At 42.4% G+C, this 27,700-nt stretch overlaps 1 pseudogene; it reads left to right on the forward strand.

The window, feature by feature from the left end:
- The first annotated feature begins 2,603 nt into the window (after positions 1-2,603).
- Positions 2,604-27,700, forward strand: LOC139391956 (uncharacterized; annotated as a pseudogene).

The following is a 27,700-nucleotide window of genomic DNA, read 5'->3' on the forward strand; positions in this document are numbered from 1 at the left end:
GTCGACACATTAATATGGTAGTAACCTGAGTCCAAATTTATGCAACTTCACATTGTTCCTTGTGAAAAAGTTTTTTTTTACAAAGTAGCTTTTAAGTTTGCTTGTTTGTGTGCTTGTTTTCATTGACCAAAGAATTGAGAAAAAATGAAGAAATCAGTTTTGAACAAAATGATAATGTAATATGTGGAAATAACTTGCATGTTCAATTATATTTTGTGATGGAATGTGTGAGTCATCATGACCTGTAACTGTGTGTGAATAACCGTCATAGCTATGAGTGAACCGCCAACCGTCTGTTATATGCGCACAGGAGAATACATTGTGAGCGTAGAGAAGAAAAATACATGTTTATAACTGATAATTGATCGCATGGTGCAATAATGACAGCAATTAATTGCCTATTTAATGTTTTGATGGACACAGCTTTGTAGAACCAAAACCTACATTGCCTATGCTCAACAAACGCGCACTCGAGAACAAATCGTTGTAGGGGCTGCAGTTCGCGAACGGCTGTGCTTAACACCTTGCCTGGCTACCCAGACTTGTTCCGACCAAACGCTACACCATGCTCACGGATGTTAGTTTCTTCTCCGGAATGAGAAGTATGTAGCAAACGACAGAGCAGCGGAAGAGTCGTCAGGCTACTTATTACCCTCTCACGGCAGTCAAGCAATGCATTCCGCCAAAAGTCGTTCACAATATAGTTCAGTTGCAGCCACAACTAGACCTTGTTTCAGATGTATCAATAAATAATCTTATACACTGAACAAAAATATAAACGCAACATGTAAAGTTTTGGTCCCATGTTTCGTGAGCTGAAATAAAATATCCCAGAAATGTTTCATATACACAAAGGCATATTTCTCTCAAACTATGAGCAAACTATGAGCACACATTTGTTTACATCCCTGTTAGTGAGCATTTCATTTCTTGCCAAGATAATCTATCCACCTGACAGATGTGTGATATCAATAAGATGATTAAACAGCATGATCATTACACAGGTGCACCTTGTGCTGGGGACAATAAAAGACTGCTCTAAAATGTGCAGTTTTGTCACACAATGCCACAGATGTCTCAAGTTTTGAAGGAGCATGCAACTGGCATGCTGACTGCAGGAATGTCCACCAGAGCTGTTGCCAGATAATTTAATGTTCAATTCTCTACCATAAGCCGCCTCCAATGTCGTTTTAGAGAATTTGACAGTACGTCCAACCGGCCTCACAACCGCAGCCCATGTAACCATACCAGCCCAGGACCTCCACATCCGGTTTCTTCACCCGCGGGATCGTCTGAGACCAGCCACCCAGACAGCTGATGAAACTTGGGAGTATTTCTGTCTGTAAAAAGCCATTTTTTGTGGAAAACTCTATTCTGATTGGCTGGGCCTGGCTCCCCAGTGGGTGAGCCTGGCTCCCAAGTGGGTGATCCAGTTATGTGAAATCCATAGATTAGCACCTAATGAATTTATTTGAATTGACTGATTTCCTTATATGAACCGTAACTCAATAAAATCGTTGAAATTGTTGCATGTTGCGTTTATATTTTTGTTCAGTATATTTGTATGCCTAGCAATCCACAAATCTACATTGTTTAAAGCACACATTTACAAGTCTCAGTCACAAATGACAGCTCCAATAAGCTCCCTATGGTGCACAACATATTAACGAGTAGCTTGTGGAATCAAAAACTCTTTCAAGTTTTCAGTTCATCGTTCGCCGGTAGTGGGTCCTGCGTGCTCCGGGCATTACTGACTCAAGTGAAACTAAATGAGTCAAAAGATGAATTCTTCTGAGTGAACGAGTTGAAAGATCTGTGTCATTAAAATGAGACGAAATTCCCATCACTAGAGAAAAGCACAGCCTTTCTGAGGAAGGTATAGAGTACAGGATGGAACATGCCCTGAGCAATTACACTGGAATGTACCCACAATGACTATGAGCTCGCTAAGAGTCACAATACCCCTAGCAGATTGAGCAGCCTAGCCTACACCCAGGGACAGGGTCCATTTCCACAGAAACAAGTAGAGGAGCGGTGAAGTTTGAAGCAGTGAGATTGTACAACTCCTGCAGTATCCCTTCTTCCCCTTATCACGTATTTTGGGGGTTTGTCCATCTGAAAATACTAATGGAATGTTCGTTGTGTGTGTTCATTTGTGTTGGTGTGAGTATCTGTGTCTCCCACCAAGTCATGTATATTGTTTGACATGTCCGTTTGCTTTGTGCAGTGTTAGTGTCATTGTCATTCTACGTTATTTGTGTACAGTAGGTGTGGTGTGTGCTTGTGTATAACATAAAAGTAGTACAACAACCAAACTCTGACCAACTCTCTCGCTATCTCTCTCAGAATGACCTTCTTGACCCTAACCAGTCAGGCTTCAAGACGGGTCACTCAACCGAGACTGCTCTTCCCTGTGTCACGGAGGCTCTCTGCACTGCCAAAGCTGACTCTCTCTCCTCTGTTCTCATCCTCCTAGATCTATCCAATGCCTTCAACACCATGAACCATCAGATCCTCCTCTCCACCCTCTCACTGCTAGTTGTCTCAGGCTCTGCACACTCTTGAATTGCATCCGACCTGGCAGGCCGCTCCTGCCAGGTGACATGGAGAAGATCTGTGTCTGCAGCACATACTCTTACTCCTGGTGTCCCCCAGGACTCAGTTCTAGGCCCTCTCCTCTTCCTTCTGTACACCAAGTTACTCTGCTCCGTCATATCCTCACATGGTCTCTCCTATCATTGCTATGCGGATGACACTCAACTACTTTTCTCCTTCCCCCTCTTCTGACACCCAGGTGGCGACACGCATCTCTGCCTGCCTGGCAGATATCTCAGTTTGGATGTCGGCCCACCACCTCAAGCGCAACCCTGACGAGACAGAGCTGCTCTTCCTCCCGGGGAAGGCCTGCCCGCTCCAAGACCTCTCCATCACAGTTGACAACTCCACGGTGTCGTTGTCCACAGAATGCAAAGAACCTTGGCGTGACCCTGGACAACACACTGTCGTTCTCTGCAAACATCAAAGTAGTGACTCGCTCCTGCAGGTTCATTCTCTACAACATCCGTAGAGTGTGACCCTAACTCACACAGGAAGCGACACAGGTTCTAATCCAAGCACTTGTCCTCTCCCGTCTGGACTACTGCAACTCGCTGTTGGCTGGGCTCCATGTTTGTGCCATCAAACCCTTGCAACTTATCCAGAACGCTGCTGCCTGCCTGGTGTTCAACCTTCCCAAATTCTCCCATGTCACCCTGCTCCTCCAGACACTCCACTGGCTTCCAGTCGAAGCTCACATCCACTACAAGACCATGGTACTGAACCCATAAACTGTTGAATGTCGCCAAAAGCAGATATTTATTCTGATAAAAGGAATAATCTAACCCTGATAACAGAGTAATTGCCGTAAAAAACAGGGAATCCAAGTTGCGAAAATTCAAACTTGTTCTTTGAAGCCCTGCTGCTTTTGTAAATGGCAGCTATTGATCATTCAAGAATGGGTGCCAGTTGTCACGGCTGTTGAAGGATGAGGACAAAGGTGCAGCGTGGTGAGCGTACATTTTCTTTCTTTTAAGCAAAATGACACCAAACAAAACAATAAAGACTACAAAAACAAACCGTGAAGCTCACACACAAAGTGCTCTAACAGAGACAACGTCCCACACACACAGGTGGGAAAATGGTACCTAAGTATGGTTCCCAATCAGAGACAATGATAGACAGCTGTCCCTGATTGAGAACCATACCCGGCCAAACGCAAAGAAATAGAAAACATAGAACACAAAACATAGAATGCCCACCCCAACTCCCTGACCAAACCAAAACAGAGACATAAAAAGGATCTCTAAGGTCAGGGACACCAGTCAGATAATTCTGTGTCAACGTCATCATTTTTATTGGGCTTGCTCCACATTAGCCTTACAGCTTCAGAACTGCATATCCGGTATATTTTTCCCATCAATATTTGGACATTAGTAAAATATTGATGGGAATTGATGCAGGGTTCTATTTTCGGATGATGCTAAAGAGGCGCAAGTGTCAAACAATGCAATTTGGTTATGTAAACAGGCACACTGGCATTTTCCAGCCTTAACAATTTACTTGTCTAACATCAACTCACTTGCGTTGAGGTGGGAGGGGTGGCAATATTTGAAATGTGTCCAGAAAAACAAGTGCAAAAGTGACTATTTCAAGCAGCGCTAATGGGAAGTTTTAAGACCCAGAAGAAGCAGGTCTTAACGGCAACGCAGTTGATAATGTCATGGATTTTGAGAGTGGAAGCGCAGCCTATCCAGCCATGAAGCACAGTGGCCATGGAAGGAGAGATGTGCCATTTGTGAATTAGATTAAAAGTTGAACTACCCTCCCCTTAATCAAGGCGGGTTCATCCTGGCCACTAGACAAAAGTAGCCCATGGATAAAGGGGTTTTAAATAGTCTATTGAGAGTGCTTTTCGCTTGTTCAAGTAGGTTATCCATCCCCACTTACAAAAAACACCCCTTGTCGGATTACCAAAGACACGCTCCTCCACGCTCCTCCAAACTATTCAATCTGTCTCGAACACAATGCAATTTCGTCTGCTATTTTTGGAGAAGTGCAAACATGATCTGTAAGATGGTTCCACAATGTTTATAAAACATTAGATTTGTGAGCAATATTATTGTGATTCCCCCTTTCTCTTCATTTTGGATCTTTATCCAGGGCCGGTGAAAAGTTTGGATGTGCTAAAACCATCCATAATCTAAATTGCTTTATCTGTATTAAATGCCCACAGATAGCAATTGTGGTGCCAGTAACTGTATTTAGGACTATTTAAACAAGTTGTTATTTCATTTTTTAATATGATTTGATTAAGAAATAATACATGAGAGGCCTCGTGGCTATCATCACATCACAAGCATGACAAAAATGTCGTAACACATGAATTCGAGAGTATTATTGCTTTTAAACAATGGGGTTACTAGCATTAAAAAGCAAGGTTCTTTCCCAACAAAACGTGATGCTACATTCACTAACACTCGCTGTCAAGTGCAATTTTAGGCATTCTCTGGTCGTTAGAGGGATAGAGAAGCAACTGCTCTCTCCCTCTAAATCGCATATTCTTCTGTCTCTTCTCTCGTTCTCCGTGTCTGCCCCACATTAACCTAAAGTAGAATGCATGAAAGAAACACACAGAACAGCGCGCAGTGGATTATGGTCATTGTAGTTAATTACCACATTTGTCTGCGCTTAACTATGTAGAATATTGGCCTGTTGGAAAGTACAACTCCCTACTACATCGCACAGTTTGATATGATTTATCTCTAGAGAAACTGTACAATGTACGCATTCTCACAGAAAAAAATGAACGAAATGGAATTCAAATAATTGACATTTCAGGTAATCGCTCAGCACTACTGAGCATGTGTGTAAAATTTCCTCACGCTGAGTCAAACAGATTAAGAGATATAAACATGTGTCTGTAATAGCGCCACCATGTGGTCGATTTGAATGTACTTAGACATGTTGAGCCTTGACAGTGTTTGGCCGAGGTGCAGCCGAGGTGGGTAAAACATTTAAACGTGTTAACCCTCCGCAAGGCTGCAGGCCCAGACGGCATCCCCAGCCGTGCCCTCAGAGCATGCGCAGACCAGCTGGCTGGTGTGTTTACGGACATATTCAATCAATCCCTATCCCAGTCTGCTGTTCCCACATGCTTTAAGAGGGCCACCATTGTTCCTGTTCCCAAGAAAGCTAAGGTAACTGAGCTAAACGACTACCGCCCCGTAGCACTCACTTCCGTCATCATGAAGTGCTTTGAGAGACTAGTCAAGGACCATATCACCTCCACCCTACCTGACACCCTAGACCCACTCCAATTTGCTTACCGCCCAAATAGGTCCACAGACGATGCAATCTCAACCACACTGCACACTGCCCTAACCCATCTGGACAAGAGGAATACCTATGTGAGAATGCTGTTCATCGACTACAGCTCAGCATTTAACACCATAGTACCCTCCAAGCTCGTCATCAAGCTCGAGACCCTGGGTCTCGACCCCGCCCTGTGCAACTGGGTACTGGACTTCCTGACGGGCCGCCCCCAGGTGGTGAGGGTAGGTAACAACATCTCCACCCCGCTGATCCTCAACACTGGGGCCCCACAAGGGTGCGTTCTGAGCCCTCTCCTGTACTCCCTGTTCACCCACGACTGCGTGGCAAACTTTCGCCTCCAACTCAATCATCAAGTTTGCGGACGACACAACAGTGGTAGGCTTGATTACCAACAACGACGAGACGGCCTACAGGGAGGAGGTGAGGGCCCTCGGAGTGTGGTGTCAGGAAAATAACCTCACACTCAACGTCAACAAAACTAAGGAGATGATTGTGGACTTCAGGAAACAGCATTGATGGAACAGCAGTGGAGAGGGTAGTAAGTTTTAAGTTCCTCTGCGTACACATCACAGACAAACTGAATTGGTCCACCCACACAGACAGCATCGTGAAGAAGGCGCAGCAGCGCCTCTTCAACCTCAGGAGGCTGAAGAAATTCGGCTTGTCACCAAAAGCACTCACAAACTTCTACAGATGCACAATCGAGAGCATCCTGTCGGGCTGTATAACCGCCTAGTACGGCAACTGCTTCACCCACAACCGTAAGGCTCTCCAGAGGGTAGTGAGGTCCGCACAACGCATCACCGGGAGCAAACTACCTGCCCTCCAGGACACCTACACCACCCGATGTCACAGGAAGGCCATAAAGATCATCAAGGACAACAACCACCCGAGCCACTGCCTGTTCACCCCGCTATCATCCAGAAGGCGAGGTCAGTACAGGTGCATCAAAGCTGGGACCGAGAGACTGAAAAACAGCTTCTATCTCAAGGCCATCAGACTGTTAAACAGCCACCACTAACATTGAGTGGCTGCTGCCAACACACTGACTCAACTCCAGCCACTTTAATAATGGGAATTGATGTAAAATGTATCACTAGCCACTTTAAACAATACTACTTAATATAATGTTTACATACCCTACATTATTCATCTCATATGTCTACGTATATACTGTACTCTATATCATCTACTGCATCTTTATGTAATACATGTATCACTAGCCACTTTAAACTATGCCACTTTGTTTACATACTCATCTCATATGTATATACTGTACTCGATACCATCTACTGCATCTTGCCTATGCCGTTCTGTACCATCACTCATTCACATATCTTTATGTACATATTCTTTATCCCTTTACACTTGTGTGTATAAGGTAGTAGTTTTGGAATTGTTAGTTAGATTACTCGTTGGTTATTACTGCATTGTCGGAACTAGAAGCACAAGCATTTCGCTACACTCGCATTAACATCTGCTAACCATGTGTATGTGACAAATACAATTTGATTTGATTTGATTTGATTTGAACATGTACCAAGTTTTGTTACAATACAAATATTAGTATCGGAGTTATATGCATTTATGTGCCAGACCACGCCCACATGAATGTTTATTGGTCAGTAGCGGCCATGTTGTTTGAGATGCTATTCTGTGAGAGCTTGGTCCATAGATGCAATATATCAAGACTTGTGCAGATCGGTCATTTGGTGCCAGAGGAGTAGCGTTTTAAGTGTTTTTAACAAACTTCTAAATTACGGAAAATCCATCATGGAGGACCTTATGGGTCCTTGAGGCATATTTGTTCCTTGAGATGAACCTATGTAACGAATCAGCAGATTGGGCAGATTTGTTGGCACTCAAGATCGTTTGACGTGGCTGATTGGGCTGCACTACGAGATAAGCCAGCGACCAGTATCGACGTACCTAACAACAACTCCCGGACACAGTGCCCTTCGCTCCCACTTGACAAACACTACTGTCCGGCAAAGGAATGGGAAGTAGATACCTAGTAGCCAATATCAGGGGGACAGTCACAGTAAGCACATGCACGCAACGCATGTAGCAACAGTACACCCATCGTCAATACATTCAATCAAAAACAAACAATGGTCAGTTTTATAACTGAAAATGTACAATTATTTGTGTAAAACTAACAGTGAAAAATGACCCAGATTAAAAACAGAATTCCAAACTCTTGCGGTATGTTAGCTCAGTGCATGGTAGTTGCCTGGTAAGAAATGGAAGACAAACAACACAGCTCATTCAAAACCATCTAACCTATAGCAGAGTGTATTCGACACACCTTTCCACACACCCACTACTTTCCTTCCGACACACCCACTCCTTTCCACGTGCCCGCTACTATCCTTCAGACACACCCACTCCTTTCCACACTCCCAATACTTTACTTCCGACACACGCACTCCTTTCCACACGTCCACTACTTTACTTTCGATAAACACACTCGCCCATACTCCGGTCGCCATATTGGGATGCAGATAACCCCTTCTCCCTTCCTAGGCCTCACCATTTCACGGGAATTAGCATTTTCATTTGGTCTTACGGAAGAAGATTAATAATAATAAATATAGCTGCAAGCAACAAATGCCGGGGCTCAGCTATGGGCCCACTGTGCCACCATCAGGAAAAATGGGAAACATTGACCTAGAACAAGTTACTTCTGTACTGTTTACCATTCTTGCCAAATATCAGAACTCCAAATCAAACGGATCAATGTTCAATGATGTTTACTCCTTTAAAATGCATTCTCTACAGAGCTGATGGACCGATCGGCACCAAATTTGGTATATAGCATCTATAGATGCACATCTTCAATCACACTATTTTCTAAGACTCCTGCGCAAACAGTATGGCTGCTATGTCCAAAAGCACCACCATTCGGCCAAACTAAACCATACTATACAGGTTAGCTAGATTCATATCCCTGAGTGTGTGTGCTAAATTTCATCACTCTGAGTCAACCAGATCAAGAGATATAAACATGCACCCATTATAGAGCCACTGTATGGTCGATCGGAATGTGCTTACATGTGTTGAGACTTAACAGTTTTTGGAACATGTGTACCAAGTTTTGTTACAATATGAATATCCGTGTTGGAGGTATATGTATGTATGTGCCAGACCACGCCCACATTTGTGTTTATTGGTCAGTAGTGGCCATGTTGTTTGAGACGCTTTCCTGGATGAACATCAGTTGTGAGAGCTTGGTCCATAGATACCATATATTAAGTTTTGTGGAGATCGGTCAATCGGTGCCAGAAGAGTAGAGTTTTTCACAAAATTGTAAATGGCGGACCTTTATGGGTCCTTGAGGCATATTTGTTCCTTTAAAAAATATGGACGTATATACTGAATTTCAGGACTCTCAAATGGGATGAGGTGTGTGAGCTTTCAAAATTTGCATTTTCAATGGCTTGTTATAGCACCACCATGTGGCCAATTGGCATGGTATGTGCATAAGAGGGTGTGGCCCTTGGCCATTTACCATCATGCAAGGTTGTTAACGTCCTAGGCTTTACCATCTCACGGGTATTCCATTTTTTTTCCACCGATAGGCAGAAGAAGGAAAATAATAATAATCAATGCCAACAAATAAATATAGGGTTTCACTCAGCTTCGCGGGCTTGTAACCCTAACACTGTGGACTTCAAATATGTTCAACGTATTTAGAAAATATGGGGCAGGCTATTTAACGAACTAGGCTATAACGGACTAACATTCAAATTGGATTTGATGACAAGGTAATACATAAAAGATCATAAATACACAACTTAGAGCAACCACATATTTAGCCATGGAGCATGTTCTGATTGGCCAGTGAGGAGCCAAGCCTCGACACACCCACGAATGGTTTATTCATCAAAACCCAGCCCTTTCGCACCACCAGCAGCTATGGCTCCCATAATTCCGGTTGTGAAAGTAGCTCAAATATTTCGGACACACCCCCAAACCTAGAAAACACAAGCTTAACGCCAGTGCTAAGATTTGCCATTGCATTAGCTTTGTTAAAATAGAGCCCAGACCGTATCTTGGTTGTGGGTTCATGGTCTGTTACAAACCAAATACATCATATAAAAGCATTTGCATTCACCATTTACATAGTGTACTGGCGGCAGAAGGAAATCCTGATGAACCGGACCTACAGAAATAAGAGTGACGTTTACACCTACTATTGCCATCATAGTAGACTGGGCCAGGTGTCGGTTGACAACCTGAGTCAACTGCTGAGGCACAGCCAAAACTAGTAGCAGCCTTTGCAGCTTCATTGGAATCTAATGTCACTGTTTGCTAAGGGGAAATTGATAACTTGTTCAAGTAAAATATGTCTGTGTACTACAAACTTAAATATATCTCTATTTACATTATTCCCCCCTCCCCTTTTACAAAATACTGAATTACAACAGCATTTTATTTATTTATTTAGTTATGTCACCTTTATTTAACCGGGTAGGCAAGTTGAGAACAAGTTCTCATTTACAATTGCGACCTGGCCAAGATAAAGCAAAGCAGTTCGACACATACAACGACACAGAGTTACACATGGAGTAAAACAAACATACAGTCAATAATACAGTAGAAAAAATAAGTCTATATAAGATGTGAGCAAATGAGGTGAGATAAGGGAGGTAAAGGCAAAAAAAAAGACCATGGTGGCGAAGTAAATACAATATAGCAAGTAAAACACTGGAATGGTAGATTTGCAGTGGAAGAATGTGCAAAGTAGAGATATAAATAATGGGGTGCAAAGGAGCAAAATAAATAAATATTTACAGTAGGGGGTGAGGTAGTTGTTTGGGCTAAATTATAGATGGGCTATGTACAGGGGCCGTAATCTGTGAGCTGCTCTGACAGCTGGTGCTTAAAGCTAGTGAGGGAGATAAGTGTTCCCAGTTTCAGAGATTTTTGTAGTTCGTTCCAGTCATTGGCAGCAGAGAACTGGAAGGAGAGGAGGCCAAAGGAAGAATTGGTTTTGGGGGTGACCAGAGAGATATACCTGCTGGAGCGCGTGCTACAGGTGGGTGCTGCTATGGTGATCAGCGAGCTGAGATAAGGCGGGGCTTTACCTAGCAGGGTCTTGCAGATGACCTGGAGCCAGTGGGTTTGGCGACGAGTATGAAGCGAGGGCCAGCCAACGAGAGCGTAGAGGTCGCAGTGGTGGGTAGTATATGGGGCTTTGGTGACAAAACGGATGGCACTGTGATAGACTGCATCCAATTTATTGAGTAGGGTATTGGAGGCTATTTTGTAAATGACATCGCAGAAGTCGAGGATCGGTAGGATGGTCAGTTTTACAAGGGTATGTTTGGCAGCATGAGTGAATTTAGTGATTTAGTTATTATCATGTGATAATGCAAAACTCATTGACATTATGCTTGACTAAGATGTTATAATTCATAACTGTAATGATCTTATGGAAAAATATACTTAGTGTACAAACAATTAGGAACATGCTCTTTCCATGACATAGATTGACCAGATGAATCCAGGTGAAAACTATGTTCACTTATTGATGTCACCTGTTAAATCCACCTCAATCAGTGTAGATGATGGGAGGTGACAGGTTAAAGAGGGATTTTCTAAGCCTTGAGAAACTGAGACACGGATTGTGTATGTGTGCCATTCAGAGTGCACCAGTTTGTGTGTCTGTGTGTATCAAGAATGGTCCACTTCCCAAAGGACATCCAGCCAACTTGACACAACTCTATGAAGCATTGGAGTCAACATGGGCCAGCATCCCTGTGGAACACTTTCGACACCTTGTAGAGTCCATGCCCTGACAAATGGCGACTGTTCTGAGGTAAAAAGGGGACACAACTCAATATTAGGATGGTGTTCATAATGTTTTGTACATTTCAGTATATGTGACAGACTTGGCCTGAAAATCTGGCATTCGAAGTGTCAGACACAACAAAAGCAGTCTGCAGAAGCCATAAACATGTACAACTGTCATTCATATTGTCTATTCTCCATAGCAGCGAAAAGCAGCGACGAGGTATGCTCGTCAATTTTAAAACAGTTGGGTTGGGCATTGACTTTGTGCCAAGCGGCTCAGCATGGAGGTAGAGGTTCGGCTGGCAGGCTTTAACCTGGTACGCCTGAGTTCAAAGGTTTGAGCAGAAAAACAATGAGACTAAACACTGAGGGAGTTCTTATTTAATCATGTTGAGATCTCTCTTCTTAACAAAAGAAAGGAAATGACATCTTAGCAGATGTTCTTATCCAGAGCGATTTACAGTAGTGAGTGCATACATTTTCATACTGGTCCCCCATGTGAATCCAACCAACATCCCTGGCGTTGCAAGCGTCATGCTCTACCAACTGAGCTACACAGGACCCTGTCATCCGTTGTCCCACATGTTTGAGATGCCCTATGCCATCAGAACTTTTCATTGACCCTAAAAGGTATTTACTACAAAAAGATGTTATGATGAGTGTCAAGGCTCAAGAGAAGACCCAGATGCAGACAGTTTCAAAGTAATACAAGTGTATTACAAAAACAGGGGGGCGGGCAAACGACAGGTCAAGGGCAGGCAGAGGTCAGTAGTCCAGGATGGTATAACAAGGTACAGAACGACAGACAGGCTCAGGGTCAAGGGCAGGCAGAGGTCAGTAGTCCAGGATGGTATAACAAGGTACAGAACGACAGGCAGGCTCAGGGTCAAGGCAGGCAGAGGTCAGTAGTCCAGGATGGTATAACAAGGTACAGAACGACAGGCAGGCTCAGGGTAAAGGCAGGTAGAATGGTCAAAACCCAGGAAAGCTAGAAAACAGGAACTAGAGACAGACAGAGGCACAGGGAAAAAACAGTGGTAGGCTTGGAGAAATAAAACAAACTGGCAACAGACAAACAGAGAACACAGGTACACCGGGGATAATGGGGAAGATGGGCGACACCTGGAGGGGGCTGAAGACTAGCACAAAGACAGGTGAGACAGATGAGTATGATGTTCATTTAAATGAAGTACGAGTTTTGGTTTAAATTGTTTTATACATTAATCCTACATTGCTATTAGTGTCACTAAAAAAAGTCTACAGATTGTTGAATGATTTCCTATCAAACGATTTGTTTCCAAAAGAGACTCCTAATTGTACACGTTGGAAGTCAGGTCTGAATGACTTGTTGATTTTGGGACAGTGTTGCAATAACATTGACCAATAAATGATAACTGTACACAGAGACACGTTGGGTCACATCTCTTCAAGTGACGCATACTTTCCTGTGAGGCATCAATGACCACATCATTTCCTCTCTCGTAGATGAAATAGAACCAGTGTGGTACTTTGGTCATCTAGTCTGCGTGGAACTGAAAGTAGTTTGAGGATTCAAACAGACTCCATAATGTTTTTTTGATCAAGCAACAATCCACAACAGGATGTGTATTATCAGAGGTGTCTGTACATGACTATTTTGGCACTCACTCAAGATATGTACATTTTTAAGGTCATTGCTCTTTGACCTGGTAGTGTTTGTAAACCGTAACATTAGCCTACTGTAATAATGCATCTGATTATGACATTTGGGAATGAATATTCATATGCAATGTACCTTATTATTCATGCATAAACCAATGACAAGTGATAAGTGTACGGTAAGCTTTCTGTCCTTACTGGAAGTGATTAATGTGCTGTGCATGTGGGTGGGTGCTGCGTGTGTGGTTGGGTGTGTGTGGTTTGTGACAGGGTGTGTGTTACATGGAATGTGATCCATTCAGGGAGGGAAGTTAGCCGTATTGGCCTCAACTCCGGTATCCAATGACCAGACTCAGACACAGGTCAGGTGCATGATGGAATAGGGCTGTCTGATCTGTCTGACATCCATCATGTCACCTCTGTCCTGCCTCACCTGGAGGCGTTGGGGTTGAGTAACCCCCCCCCCCCCCCCCCCCCAGCTTTGTCCCTCTGACTAAAACGCCATGCTCTGAATGGTGCTGAGCGCACGCACGCTCACACGCACACACACACACACACAGACTTACACTACAGATACTCAAAAAGAAACAGAACTCACTCAGACAGAAACGCAAAAAGCAGAGATGCACACACACAGACACACACACAGACACACACACAGACACACAGACACACACACAGACACACAGACACACACACAGACACACAGACACACAGACACACAGACACACAGACACACACACAGACACACAGACACACAGACACACAGACACACAGACACACACACAGACACACAGACACACAGACACACAGACACACAGACACACAGACACACAGACACACACACACACACACAGACACACAGACACACAGACACACAGACACACAGACACACACACAGACACACAGACACACAGACACACAGACACACACACAGACACACACACAGACACACAGACACACAGACACACAGACACACACACAGACACACAGACACACAGACACACAGACACACACACAGACACACAGACACACAGACACACACACAGACAAACAGACACACAGACACACAGACACACAGACACACAGACACACAGACACACACACAGACACACAGACACACAGACACACAGACACACAGACACACACACGTACACACGTACACACAAGTGCACATAAACAAAACAAAATGCATTAACACACACACACACACAGACACACACACGTACACATGTACACACAAGTGCACATAAACAAAACAAAATGCATTAACACACACTTGCATACGTGCAAACATGAACGGTCATGTCTGTGTACTGTACATAGGAGTAAGTAAGAAATGAATGGGCAAAATGTAAGGGTGTACCTTTCAGCCTGGCCGTCACAATAACCACAGTGCCACCTGCTGGTCCTTAGACCTTCTTAAATATTTCTCAGATTTTTGTGAGCTGATCGAATTATCCTCACTTTTAACCAGGGTTGTGGTTAATTCCATTAACATTTCAGTCAATTCAGAAAGTAAACCAAATTCCAATGAAAAAGGTGGCTCCCTGGAATTTAAATGGAATTGACCAATTGTTTCTACAAGATTGTTGAATGTTACTCCCTCTTTGTCTTGGCACTACAGAATGAGTGGCATATCTGTCTATCTATCCCTGCCCAATCATAACATCCTTACCAAAAACAAACTCAGAATTAGATGCTGGTAGTTAGGTTTGCTAGGCCTTAGTCTTGCTTGGCCAGACTCACAGCACCATGCTAGAAAATCAAGACTAGCTAGCAAGGCCCTAAAGTTGTGTAGACAGTCAGGGTTGGGCAGTAACTGATTACATGTAATCTGATTACAAAAAAGTTACCAGCAGAAATATTGTAATAGGATTACAGATACTTTTGAAAAACTAGATTACTCCTTGAATTACTTTTAAATTGAAAAAAGGTGCAAGTTTATGTTTGTTCCACCTGAGTCAGTCTGACCATAAGTGAGAGACCACTATGATGGCACAGATGGAACCTTTTTGTCCTCTTCTCATGCCGCTTAAGGTAAGTAACTGAAAGTAATCCGATTACATTACTGAGTTTGGACAATCCAAAAGTTACATTACTGATTACAATTTTGGACAGGTAACTAGTAACTGCAACGGTTTACATTTAGAAAGTAACCTACCTAACCACGTGTTGCCTAATGGTAATTATTTTTTCCTGTGTCAGAGTAGTTCTCCTGCATTGAAGCAGTCACTTCAAAGCAGCATTAGTAGGACCACACACATTCTGGCAGGCTTATAATGGTTGATAACAGTAGCCAGAACACACTGACATTTCCCAATCCCTACCCCACCCCTAAACACAAATAGCATTACTCAACATCCTAAAGTAAGCAGTTTCAGCATTCCCTTGAAAGGAGTCATCCACTTCCTATATCTATTTCAATCAATTAGGGAGTGAGGACACATGGCTGACTCCCATATAGTGAGTGAATCCAGGGGAGTATCACAGAGCATTCTGGGTTGGGAAGATTTACTGAAAGGGATGCAGTAACAGATACAGGAAAGGGAGTTACCCTTTTGATACTGTCTGACTCAATGTGACAAAGGAAAGGCCTAGTAAGCCTTCACAACGTGAGTTAAAGGTACACGAGCACACACACAAGTGCGCAAGCGCAGCACACACACAAAGAGAACCTAAGGACATGGAATTTATGTCATCTATCCCCACCGGTCATTAGTAGGTGATAGGATGTTGTGATGTGGGTCAGTGAGATGCTTTACGTGAGCTAAACATTCATTATTACTACCATTCCCTGTAGTCGGTTGGCTAATATCTATGGTGATTCCTGAGACATGATGTGCTGGAACGTAACCGTCCAATGTCGCACTGGTCGAAAAACACAGCAGTCTGATGAAGGTCATTGGGAGCAGCACTGCTCTGGAAATCGTATTGTGCTGTCTCTTAATCGTCATGGTTAAACACTGTGTTCCCTTGATGACCTAACTGTACTCACCTTTCCGTTCACATACAGTAAGTTCAGCAGCAGTACTAGCAGTATTGTGTTTATAGCCTACTGTACAGCACACATTTTACACAAAAGCATTTTAAAGGCTTGTGGGGCACTCTAGTGGCTGATCAAAGGGAAAATAACCTCAGAAATGTATAGCAGAGGAGGAAGAGGAAGCGAGACATTCCACTCCTTCATTTTTTTCTGGTTCATATAAAAACAATGAATGAAGCAGACCAGACCCAGCTGCTAATGCATCGGAGCCTATGGGAGAGCCACCATGTTAAGCAGACCAGAACCTACCTTTTTTTTAAAATGTTAAATGGCCTGAGTGGGATATCTTTATTTATCCATCAGCTTTTTGTATAGTAGCCTACATGCAACCATTTTAAAGCATTTTGAAGGCTAGTGGTGAAATCTAATTGCCTAACATAATCTACAGTGCATTGCGAAAGTATTCGGCCCCCTTGAACTTTGCGACCTTTTGCCACATTTCAGGCTTCAAACATAAAGATATAAAACTGTATTTTTTTGTGAAGAATCAACAACAAGTGGGACACAATCATGAAGTGGAACGACATTTATTGGATATTTCAAACTTTTTTAACAAATCAAAAACTGAAAAATTGGGCGTGCAAAATTATTCAGCCCCTTTACTTTCAGTGCAGCAAACTCTCTCCAGAAGTTCAGTGAGGATCTCTGAATGATCCAATGTTGACCTAAATGACTAATGATGATAAATACAATCCACCTGTGTGTAATCAAGTCTCCGTATAAATGCACCTGCACTGTGATAGTCTCAGAGGTCCGTTAAAAGCGCAGAGAGCATCATGAAGAACAAGGAACACACCAGGCAGGTCCGAGATACTGTTGTGAAGAAGTTTAAAGCCGGATTTGGATACAAAAAGATTTCCCAAGCTTTAAACATCCCAAGGAGCACTGTGCAAGCGATAATATTGAAATGGAAGGAGTATCAGACCACTGCAAATCTACCAAGACCTGGCCGTCCCTCTAAACTTTCAGCTCATACAAGGAGAAGACTGATCAGAGATGCAGCCAAGAGGCCCATGATCACTCTGGATGAACTGCAGAGATCTACAGCTGAGGTGGGGGACTCTGTCCATAGGACAACAATCAGTCGTATATTGCACAAATCTGGCCTTTATGGAAGAGTGCCAAGAAGAAAGCCATTTCTTAAAGATATCCATAAAAAGTGTCGTTTAAAGTTTGCCACAAGCCACCTGGGAGACACACCAAACATGTGGAAGAAGGTGCTCTGGTCAGATGAAACCAAAATTGAACTTTTTGGCAACAATGCAAAACGTTATGTTTGGCGTAAAAGCAACACAGCTCATCACCCTGAACACACCATCCCCACTGTCAAACATGGTGGTGGCAGCATCATGGTTTGGGCCTGCTTTTCTTCAGCAGGGACAGGGAAGATGGTTAAAATTTATGGTAAGATGGATGGAGCCAAATACAGGACCATTCTGGAAGAAAACCTGATGGAGTCTGCAAAAGACCTGAGACTGGGACGGAGATTTGTCTTCCAACAAGACAATGATCCAAAACATAAAGCAAAATCTACAATGGAATAGTTCAAAAATAAACATATCCAGGTGTTAGAATGGCCAAGTCAAAGTCCAGACCTGAATCCAATCGAGAATCTGTGGAAAGAACTGAAAACTGCTGTTCACAAATGCTCTCCATCCAACCTCACTGAGCTCGAGCTGTTTTGCAAGGAGGAATGGGAAAAAATGTCAGTCTCTCGATGTGCAAAACTGATAGAGACATACCCCAAGCGACTTACAGCTGTAATCGCAGCAAAAGGTGGCGCTACAAAGTATTAACTTAAGGGGGCTGAATAATTTTGCACGCCCAATTTTTCAGTTTTTGATTTGTTAAAAAAGTTTGAAATATCCAATAAAGGTCGTTCCACTTCATGATTGTGTCCCACTTGTTGTTGATTCTTCACAAAAAAATACAGTTTTATATCTTTATGTTTGAAGCCTGAAATGTGGCAAAAGGTCGCAAAGTTCAAGGGGGCCGAATACTTTCGCAAGGCACTGTACATTGATTGCACTGCATCTAAATGATTAAATACCCCACAAAACATGTCATAAAAAAACACAACATGAAACATGCATATGCTAATACTATATTCTACTTGTAAATAGTTAATTAGTGGCATTTTAATTAGAAAAGTTAGCCTACTACAAGTTGTTCAATTCAGATAGTTAGCCCAAACCCATAAAATAATTTCCAGACATTTCCACTCGGGCTCCTGAGTGGCGCAGTGGTCTAAGGCCCTGCATCTCAGTGCAAGAGGCGTCATTACAGACCCTGCTTTGAATCCAGGCTGCATCACATCTGGCAGTGGGCTTCACACAATTGGCCGGGGTAGGCCGTTATTTTAAATAAGAATGTGTTCTTAACTGACTTGTCTAGTTAAATAAAGGTTAAAAAAATATCTATATATCTATATATAAAAGTAATGTATTTATGGAAATTATAGAAATTATCTAAAATGTTTCAGTAATGAAAGCAGACAGGGATTGGAAATCAAACTGGTCTCAGAGCATTTCGTATTATTCTGTATGTAAATCCCAAACACCACATTTAGTATGATATGCTACGTTACTAATGTTTTGTATTAATTTGTGGATGTCCATCATCCATTTCGCATATGTTACGAATTACAATTCGTACTATATATTACGAATTTTCAAAACCGAATGAAATGTATGGCATTTGGGACAAGAACATCCTTGACCACCATTTGACAAAAACAACATTTGCATCATTTCCGGCAAAGAGAGCCTAATGACTGATTTACGTGGTAAAGTTTGGGATATACTGGTTGAATCAACATTGTGTCCACGACATTTCAACAACAACAAAAATCAACGTGAGGACGTTTAATCAGCATGGAAAACTGATTTGGATTTGGAAAAAGTCATCAAAGGGAATTTGAACCTAAATCCAATGACATAGTGACCGTTTTTGTTGATTTCATGTTGAATTCAAGTAAGTTCGCAACTCAACCCAATGTAAATCAAAACTAGATGTTGAACTGACATCTGTGCCCAGAGGGTTTGGTTATGCAGTGTTCACTCAGGCATGGTGTGTATTGCATTCAAAACACAGTTCTCTCTGGGTTTCCATATCTGTCTTTCATCATTACCTTCCTCAATAGAATAGACACTGCTTCTAATTTGTATTCAAGATGCTTCCTCCCACGTATCGGACACCATAGCTAATTGTATAATACTACAGGACTGTCACAAGTTCTGAAGAACAATAGTTCTTTATTAAGGAATGTCATTAGTTAAATTAAATCTTGCGTCTAATGTGAAAAATATATTTGCATGCTGTGACCTTATGTCTGACTCCTAATACTGTAAAGTGGAAATATTATCCATTTCAAAATGTGTCAATCTGTTCCTCTGGGACCCCCCCTATTTCAGCACCAGCATACCTGATTCAACTAGTCATCTAATCCTCAAGCCATTGATTCATTTTATCAGATGTGCTAATGCTGCAATGGCTAAACTGGGGTTCCCTGAGGAACAGATTGGAAAACAGTGCACCACAGGCAATATTACTGACAGGAATTGACAGGAATTGTCTCCAAACTGGCAACAAGCAACACCCCTTCCCATACAGCCCATGTAGTTTTCCTGAATGCTCCTACTACTCTGTGGTGCAGTCAACATGCTCATGACATTTAACAGCCAAATAAATGCTCTTTGTGTAATGATTACACAGACATGATTCATTTCCTGACCTAGAATAGCAACAACCGTAATCCTGCCCTACAAACATGATGGGAAGTAAGATTCAACAACAGGCATTTTGTGAATCATCGGGAGCAAGAGGTGGCCTACTGACAGTACATTGTTTTTTTTAAGAGCAGTCACATGATTATTCTTCTTTACATTACTTTTGTTCCCCTTTTAATGGTTGGCTCAATCAAATATCGAATCAACATTTATTTATTCAACAATTCTCTAAGTACTGATTGATAGGGTATAAACAGTATACCTAATAATTAGTAGCCATTAGCCTGTTTCCTTCTCAAAAACACACAATAACAATTGTGTTTTGCAATAATTTCATTAAGGCTTATATTTCAATGATTCCAAATTTGTTTTCTTATTTGAATCCTTTTTTCTTTGTGTGTACCACATAAAACATGTAATTATTGAAAGATAATTTCATCACACCTCTCTTTCAATTATACTTACTAGTTTTTGATTTCATATTTATCTTCCATTCTTTTTATAATGATTCATGAAATGTATCTAATTTTCTACCAAACACACATTTATGGGTTTTTGTCTGCAGGATTAAATGTTGTTGACATTCTGAAAATAGTTCATTGTAGGCATGTTGTGCATCCCCAGCCTGCAGACAGTAGGCTGTAGTATAGTATCTGACTGTGTTATCAAGTGTTTCCGTTGCACAAAAGCCCCCCAAAACCACATACAGAGCAATTAGCACCAACATTTCCAACTGAAATACAGCTCTATACACTGGTGTCATGTACTTCTCTGTGTCCTCCAAAACAGTGTCTGTTCTCTCACTGAGAACGGGCCCCAGGCCCTACAGGTTAGCCACGGCCTGCCTGGCCACACTGTGCGCTGTCCTTCTGCTGTCCATCATCGCTGCGAGCACCCACTGTGAATATATCCACAGCAAACACACAGCGTTGTTTAAATGTTGCCTCCCTAAACCACTTCCTGATTTACCCTAGTGTCCCAATGTGACACAACATTTAAATAAAGGCCTCTGTTTCTGTTTTTTTCCCCTCCGTTTGGTGACCTTTGTAATCTGACTTGTGTAACCAAATCTCGCTCTAGCCAAAAGGCTAGAGCCGGCCCTGCATCCCAGTAAATGACTAATATGAAACTCGCAACCTAACAAAGTCTGAGAGCTCAAAAAGCGGTGTGGAGTCAGTGATTGTTGCAGTGCCACTAACTCTTATCCTGAACAAACCTTGATGATGTCATACTCAGCACATATAAAAGACAATGAAAAGACATTTGCTTGTTGTGTTCTATGGGGCTCCTTCTTATGGCTACCACATTCAACTAGCCTTATCAAAGGTACCTCATCACCTCTGCCCTACGCTCACCGCATTCTTTGTCTTTGCCGTCCCTTCTTCAAAGACTTGTTTTTTTTCTTCCTGGGTGCTTTGGACTGAAGTCCCCTGCTGCTCGTCTTCCTCTCAGATAAGAATATCTATATCTGGGCTTGCGCAATGAGCATCAGGCTCCTCTGCCTCAGAACGAGTCTGGTGGTCAGATCCAGATGCAGAGAGAGACCGTCAACGTAACGGCCCCGATTGCAGCCCTGAGAGAACTGCAGACGGAGAAAGAAGACCTTGTGAAGGAGAGAGACGAGCTTCTGGCCAGGTTGGCCAAATCAGGTCGTGTGTGTGTGTGTGTGTGTGTGTGTGTGTCATGACGCTGAAGTAAAACATTTATATCTAAATCCTTTTTTCTGCTGTGTATGACAGAACCAGAGCCCACATCACCACTGTCACCTACGTCAACCCCGTTGGCCCTTTCAAACGCCGGTAACCTGTCCTCGGGACTGGATGGTGCTCAACAGCAGCTGCTACTACATCTCCACCAGGAGTATGCACTGGCACAACATCCAGGACTCGTTCATGGAGATAGGAGGACACCTGGCCATCGTACACACTGCTGAGGAACAGGTGAGATGGAGTGGGGAGGGAGGGAGATGGGGATGAGAGAGAGAGAGAGAGAGAGGGAGAGGAGGGGGTGGAGTTAAAGAGGGAAAGAGAGCTAGGGAGGGTGGGAGAAAGAGGGAGGGTGGGAAACAGAGGGAAAGAGAGAGAGGAGAGAGGTTGTGGATTAGACACTGTTGATTTTCTCAATTATCTGGTAAGGCTGGAAATAGCAGATCAATAGGGAAGATAAAGTCCAATGTCAAAAAGATTGACACACAAATTTCCTTTTCTTTCTGCCAGGGTTCTGTAGGGGTCATGATAAATGCATTGAGTTCATTTTATATTCCCCCTGTGAATCCGTCTCCATCTGTTTGTATGTTCCTATGAAAGTCACACATGCAGCCTTGGCCCGCTTGACCAAACTCGGGTGAATGATGCTTCTTGCTGTAGAGATTGGCCAGATGGTGGTGCTATGTATGCCCTGTTCAAAGGCACTTAAATATGTTGTCTTGCCCATTCACTCTCTGAATGGCACACATACACAATCCATGTCTCAATTGTCTCAATGCTTAAAAATCCGTCTTTAATCTGTCTCCTCCCCTTCACTGATTGAAGTGGATTTAACAGGTGACATCAATAAGTGAATAGCTTTCACCTGGATTCCCCTGGTCAGTCTATGCCATGGGAGAGAACATGGAAAGAGCAACATTTCGTACACGTTAGATACAATGTCAAGTCTCAACATATGCAAGAACATTTATATTGACCACACGGTGGCGCTATAATGGGCACATGTTTGAAATGTGTCTCATATACTCAGGGATATGAGTCTAGCTAACCCACACAATATCTCAGACACCACGGGCCCGATGTTGACGAAACTTTGGTGAATGATGAGTCTTGCCATAGAGATCCGGCATTAACAAAATGACACTGATTGGCCCAAGGTGGGCGCTATAGGAATCAAGTCTGTTAGTCACACGCAATATATCAGACACCACAGGCCCGATTTGAATGACATTTGGGTGAATGATGTGTCATTCACCCAAATGTATCATTTGTGTGGAACAACATGTTTACTGTTGCCTTTTAAAATCATGTGTCCTGTTATACTCGTCATTCACATCCCAATGTAATCATGTCTCCTGTTATAGACATTGTCGCATTCCAATGTAATATTGTCTCCTGTTATAGACATTGTTATAGACATTGTCGCATTCCAATGTAATATTGTCTCCTGTTATAGACATTGTCGCATTCCAATGTAATATTGTCTCCTGTTATAGACATTGTTATAGACATTGTCGCATTCCAATGTAATCATGTCTCCTGTTATAGACATTGTCGCATTCCAATGTAATATTGTCTCCTGTTATAGACATTGTTATAGACATTGTCGCATTCCAATGTAATATTGTCTCCTGTTATAGACATTGTCGCATTCCAATGTAATATTGTCTCCTGTTATAGACATTGTCACATTCCAATGTAATATTGTCTCCTGTTATAGACATTGTCGCATTCCAATGTAATATTGTCTCCTGTTATAGACATTGTCACATCCCAATGTATTTTTCATGTTGGGTCGATGGAACCAAACTGGTGGTGGGGGGGGGGGGGGGTTGGCTTTGCTGGGCTACATCAAAAATGTGTCCGTGTTTTCGTGGACGCAGATAGATTAAGTCTACCCCAGGACTATTAGATTCAATCAACACTAAAAATGATTGGCTTCGTACACATTGGCCTAAATTATCCCGGGACTGTGGTGGTGCATTTTTTAAACATTGAATCTGACTAACCATGTAGAACAAGGCTCAATTCTTGTTTGATATACCAGAATTCAACTACACCTGGGATTGTTTAAATCTGGGTCTGAGTCCCATCATTTAATGTGAGAACCTGCTTTCTGTTTTACAAATGAGTATATTCATTTCGTTTTTCAAATGGTTTGGTTTACTTGTGTTCTCAGTTGGTACATGTGATGCAAACAGGTTATGGTTAATTTGACTGTGTTTTCACTGTGGGCTCCACCCATTTGTTGTTCCATCTTTAAACTTCTTCAGTTGAGCACCTGCCCATTTTGCATCGATGGACAGGGTGAAGATTGATTACACTGCCTTTTTGTACGCTGTAAATGAGACTTTTCACTGTTATAGCATTCTAACAAATTCATGTTTTGCCTTCATCCAGAAGATTACTAGAGAGTCTGTATACTGTTATGAGATTATCAACATGCTGCCTAAGGATCACAGCCATAGAAATTTAGTTGGGATGAACCTATGGAACCCCCTGCACAACTTTCATTCAAGATGAAAGCTGCCGTTTTGGTGGGTTTGTCAAACACTTGCAGCCCAACCCCTCCACCACCACCCCACCCAATGTTGTCAATGTTCTATATTTGCATTATCTCGTTGTTGGCTTATGTAATTTGCTAGCTCATTAGGCCTAGTTTCCACATGTTGAATGCAAATGTGGCATTTGAGCTTCTAGAGATTGAGAGACAAGGTATCACTGCAAGCATAAACCTTGTCTCGTCAGAACTGCAGGAGCAGTACTTTGGATGGACAAACTGGCATTTATCAGCGTCAATGTGCCTTTCATTGCAATCAGCATATTTGCAAACCTGTTTTTTGCCTTCTGCCTGTTCTGTCCTCTGCCAGGCAGAGAGCAACTCAAACAGCCTGTGAAGATACTACTGGGCTCATTAGTTTGCTGCACCATTGTTTTCCTGGTTTCTCTTATTGCAATGAAATACTTCCTCTTCACGGAACATCTGGAGCTCTGGCTCGCTGCTAATCTGATAGTGGGGTACACTTTCCCCACTAGTATGACAACCTCTGTTTGGCTGAGTTTCTTCTACTACACTCAGATTGTCCCTTCCCAGCGAGCTCTCTTCACCTGGGTGAAGAGGAACATCAAAACAATTATTTACTGGATCCTGTTTATTGACAGAGTCTTGTTTTTGTTTGATATTTCTCTTCATCTTCCCGCAATAGTTGATTTACTCAACAGCGTGTCTGGAAATGCTAATGGCACTTACATATCAATGAACACTACGGTGTCTGCCTCTCCAAATGCCCTGTGTTACACTGAGATGGCACGTGTTGTCTTGAAAATAACCTACGTCTTTTTTGGACTCTGTGTGGTAGTTTGGTCGAGCTGTGCCACTGTGCGCTACCTGCACAGACACATGGAGAGCATGAAAGAGAGCGGCAGCCCCTTCTCCGCGTCCCGTCTGCACAGTCAGATGAGGGTCACCATCACTGGGATCCTGCAGGGGATTCTCTACATCATTTGCTTTTTGTGGCTCATCTTTTACATCTTCAAAGATTTTTTCTCTACAGATTTTGACAACAATGGAAATATCTTCTACACGGTCATCTCTCTGTACATGTTTGGCACCACTGTAAACCTGGGAATTGGTCAGTCTGTTTTCCGACAGAGGGCAGCTGATGTTTGGCATAAAGCTCAACAGGATGTAAGGTTGGCGAAGTTGTGTGGATGAATCCATCAATGGCATTGCTTTGTTTTATTTAAACGTGTTATGCTGTGTTGAGTTATAGTCTACCCCGGGACTATATCTACCCCGGGACTATATCTACCCCGGGACTATATCTACCCAGGGACTATATCTACCCCGGGACTATATCTACCCCGGGACTATATCTACCCAGGGACTATATCTACCCCGGGACTATATCTACCCCGGGACTATATCTACCCCGGGACTATATTGATACATAGATGTAATCAATGCTAATAATAATTTGGCTTCATAGACATAGCCTAAATGATTTAAGATTCAATTGTTTCAATTTAAGATTCAATTTAAGATTCAATTTAAGATTCAAATGATTCAATTGTTTTACAAACCAGAATTTAGCCTCGATTCACCTGGATTTATTTAAACTGGGTCTGTGAAACTGGCCCATAATGTAGTAGGCTATAATATTTAACAAATTAGTATTAAACTCTATTTACTTTTAATGTTTTTATTACGCGTTCCTCTGTAGCTCATTTGGTAGAGAATGGCTCTTGCAACGCTAGGATAGTGGGTTTGATTCCTGCGACCGCCCGTACATAAAATGTATGCACGCATGACTAAGTTGTTTTGGATGAAGGTGTCTGCTAAATGGCATATATTATTATATTTCTACATATATTTTCCAACTGTATCTGACATGCAATTACATTATGATATATTTGACTGCGTTTTTTAATATGTCAGACGTGTGATATTCCTATTTGTTTTTCCATCCTTTAACATTTTCGGTGGACTATAATAATAGATGACATATAATGTGTTTAGTACGTTATGAAGATTACTAAAATGCTGTAAATGGACCTCTATATTGTACTTTGGGTTACTCTGTGACAAATCTTTAACTTGTTAAAAGCAGCTTGTGAAATGTGTGACTTTGCTTTGTGTACGCAATAAAAAAATTACTAAAATGTGTACCCCAATGGATTTCCATTCAGGATAAGTAGGCTATTACAAACTACTGATCGGACCATAGAAATAAAATTACTTCCTCTTTTAAACCTATGGGTACACACAATATGGCCACCGGTCCATCCATTGACTTGAATGGCAATGACCATTCTAGTCATTCTATTTCTATGGGTCCATGTAACTATCTATAGCCCAGGTAAAGAGAGGCCTGTGGCTCTGGATCCGTAGGTCACCGCCCCGTTCCGCCCCTGCCCCACACCTGCCCTGCCCCCCTGGATCCCCTGGAAAGATCCGTATCACCTTCAGTGCATGTGTTTCTTTACCTCTACTTTAAGCACACATTTTTGTGGTCACCTCTCCCTTCACATTTCTCACTGTCCAATCGTGAATGATGATAATTCTTCAGGTTTTACCGGTGAAACGTCCATGCAGCATCTGCATGCCAACCATTTGATCACGATCAGTTCCATGGGAATATGCATTTCGATCTTCTTTGTTATGTACAGTGTTGTTTCAAATGATGTACAGTGTTGTTTCAAATTATGTACAGTGCGCGAATTCTAGAGCAGATGGTGTTAACAAACCGTAGCATACCTGTTTTGTATCGTTATGTGATCTTGGAGACACTGATTCAACTTTAAACTAACTTTATTAAACAAACACCATTTGTCAGAGTAGCCTGTTCTCTATGGCCCCGACTCAGACTTAGGAAAGGTACTCCTTTCCTATGCACGCCTTTCCTACCACTTCTCAGTAGTTGGTATTCAGACTTACCGTATGCAGGTGCATAATGGGCTTCGCAGGCGTGGTTCCCTTGTGGGTGCTGAATAAATAAACCTTTATTTATACAGGTTTGTCTCGCTTAGATAAAAAAAATATATATATATTTTGCAAGAGAGACCTGTAGAGGCACTGTAGATAACACAGTTCATTAGTGCACACCATTGGCCAACAGCTATTCTAGTAAAACAATATATTATATATGTTTTATTGATATTATGTACTGTGCATTATACCAAGATATGTTTGGTTGACTTTGTGGGGTTTTCTAAGGAAACCATGTTTCTCCCTGTGTAGCTTTTGGGAGGAGGGTGAGCCCAACAACCACATTGACAAAGACTGTGGCTACATCGTGAAGACACGCAAGCTGGAGCGCAAAGCGGTGACCAGCTGGTACGACGCCCCGTGCACCATGTACTGGCCCTTCATCTGTGAGATAGAGACTCAGACCCCTGATCCTGCTACTTAG

Source organism: Oncorhynchus clarkii, chromosome 32 (genome assembly GCF_045791955.1).
Source record: "Oncorhynchus clarkii lewisi isolate Uvic-CL-2024 chromosome 32, UVic_Ocla_1.0, whole genome shotgun sequence".
Taxonomy (NCBI): Eukaryota; Metazoa; Chordata; class Actinopteri; order Salmoniformes; family Salmonidae; genus Oncorhynchus; species Oncorhynchus clarkii.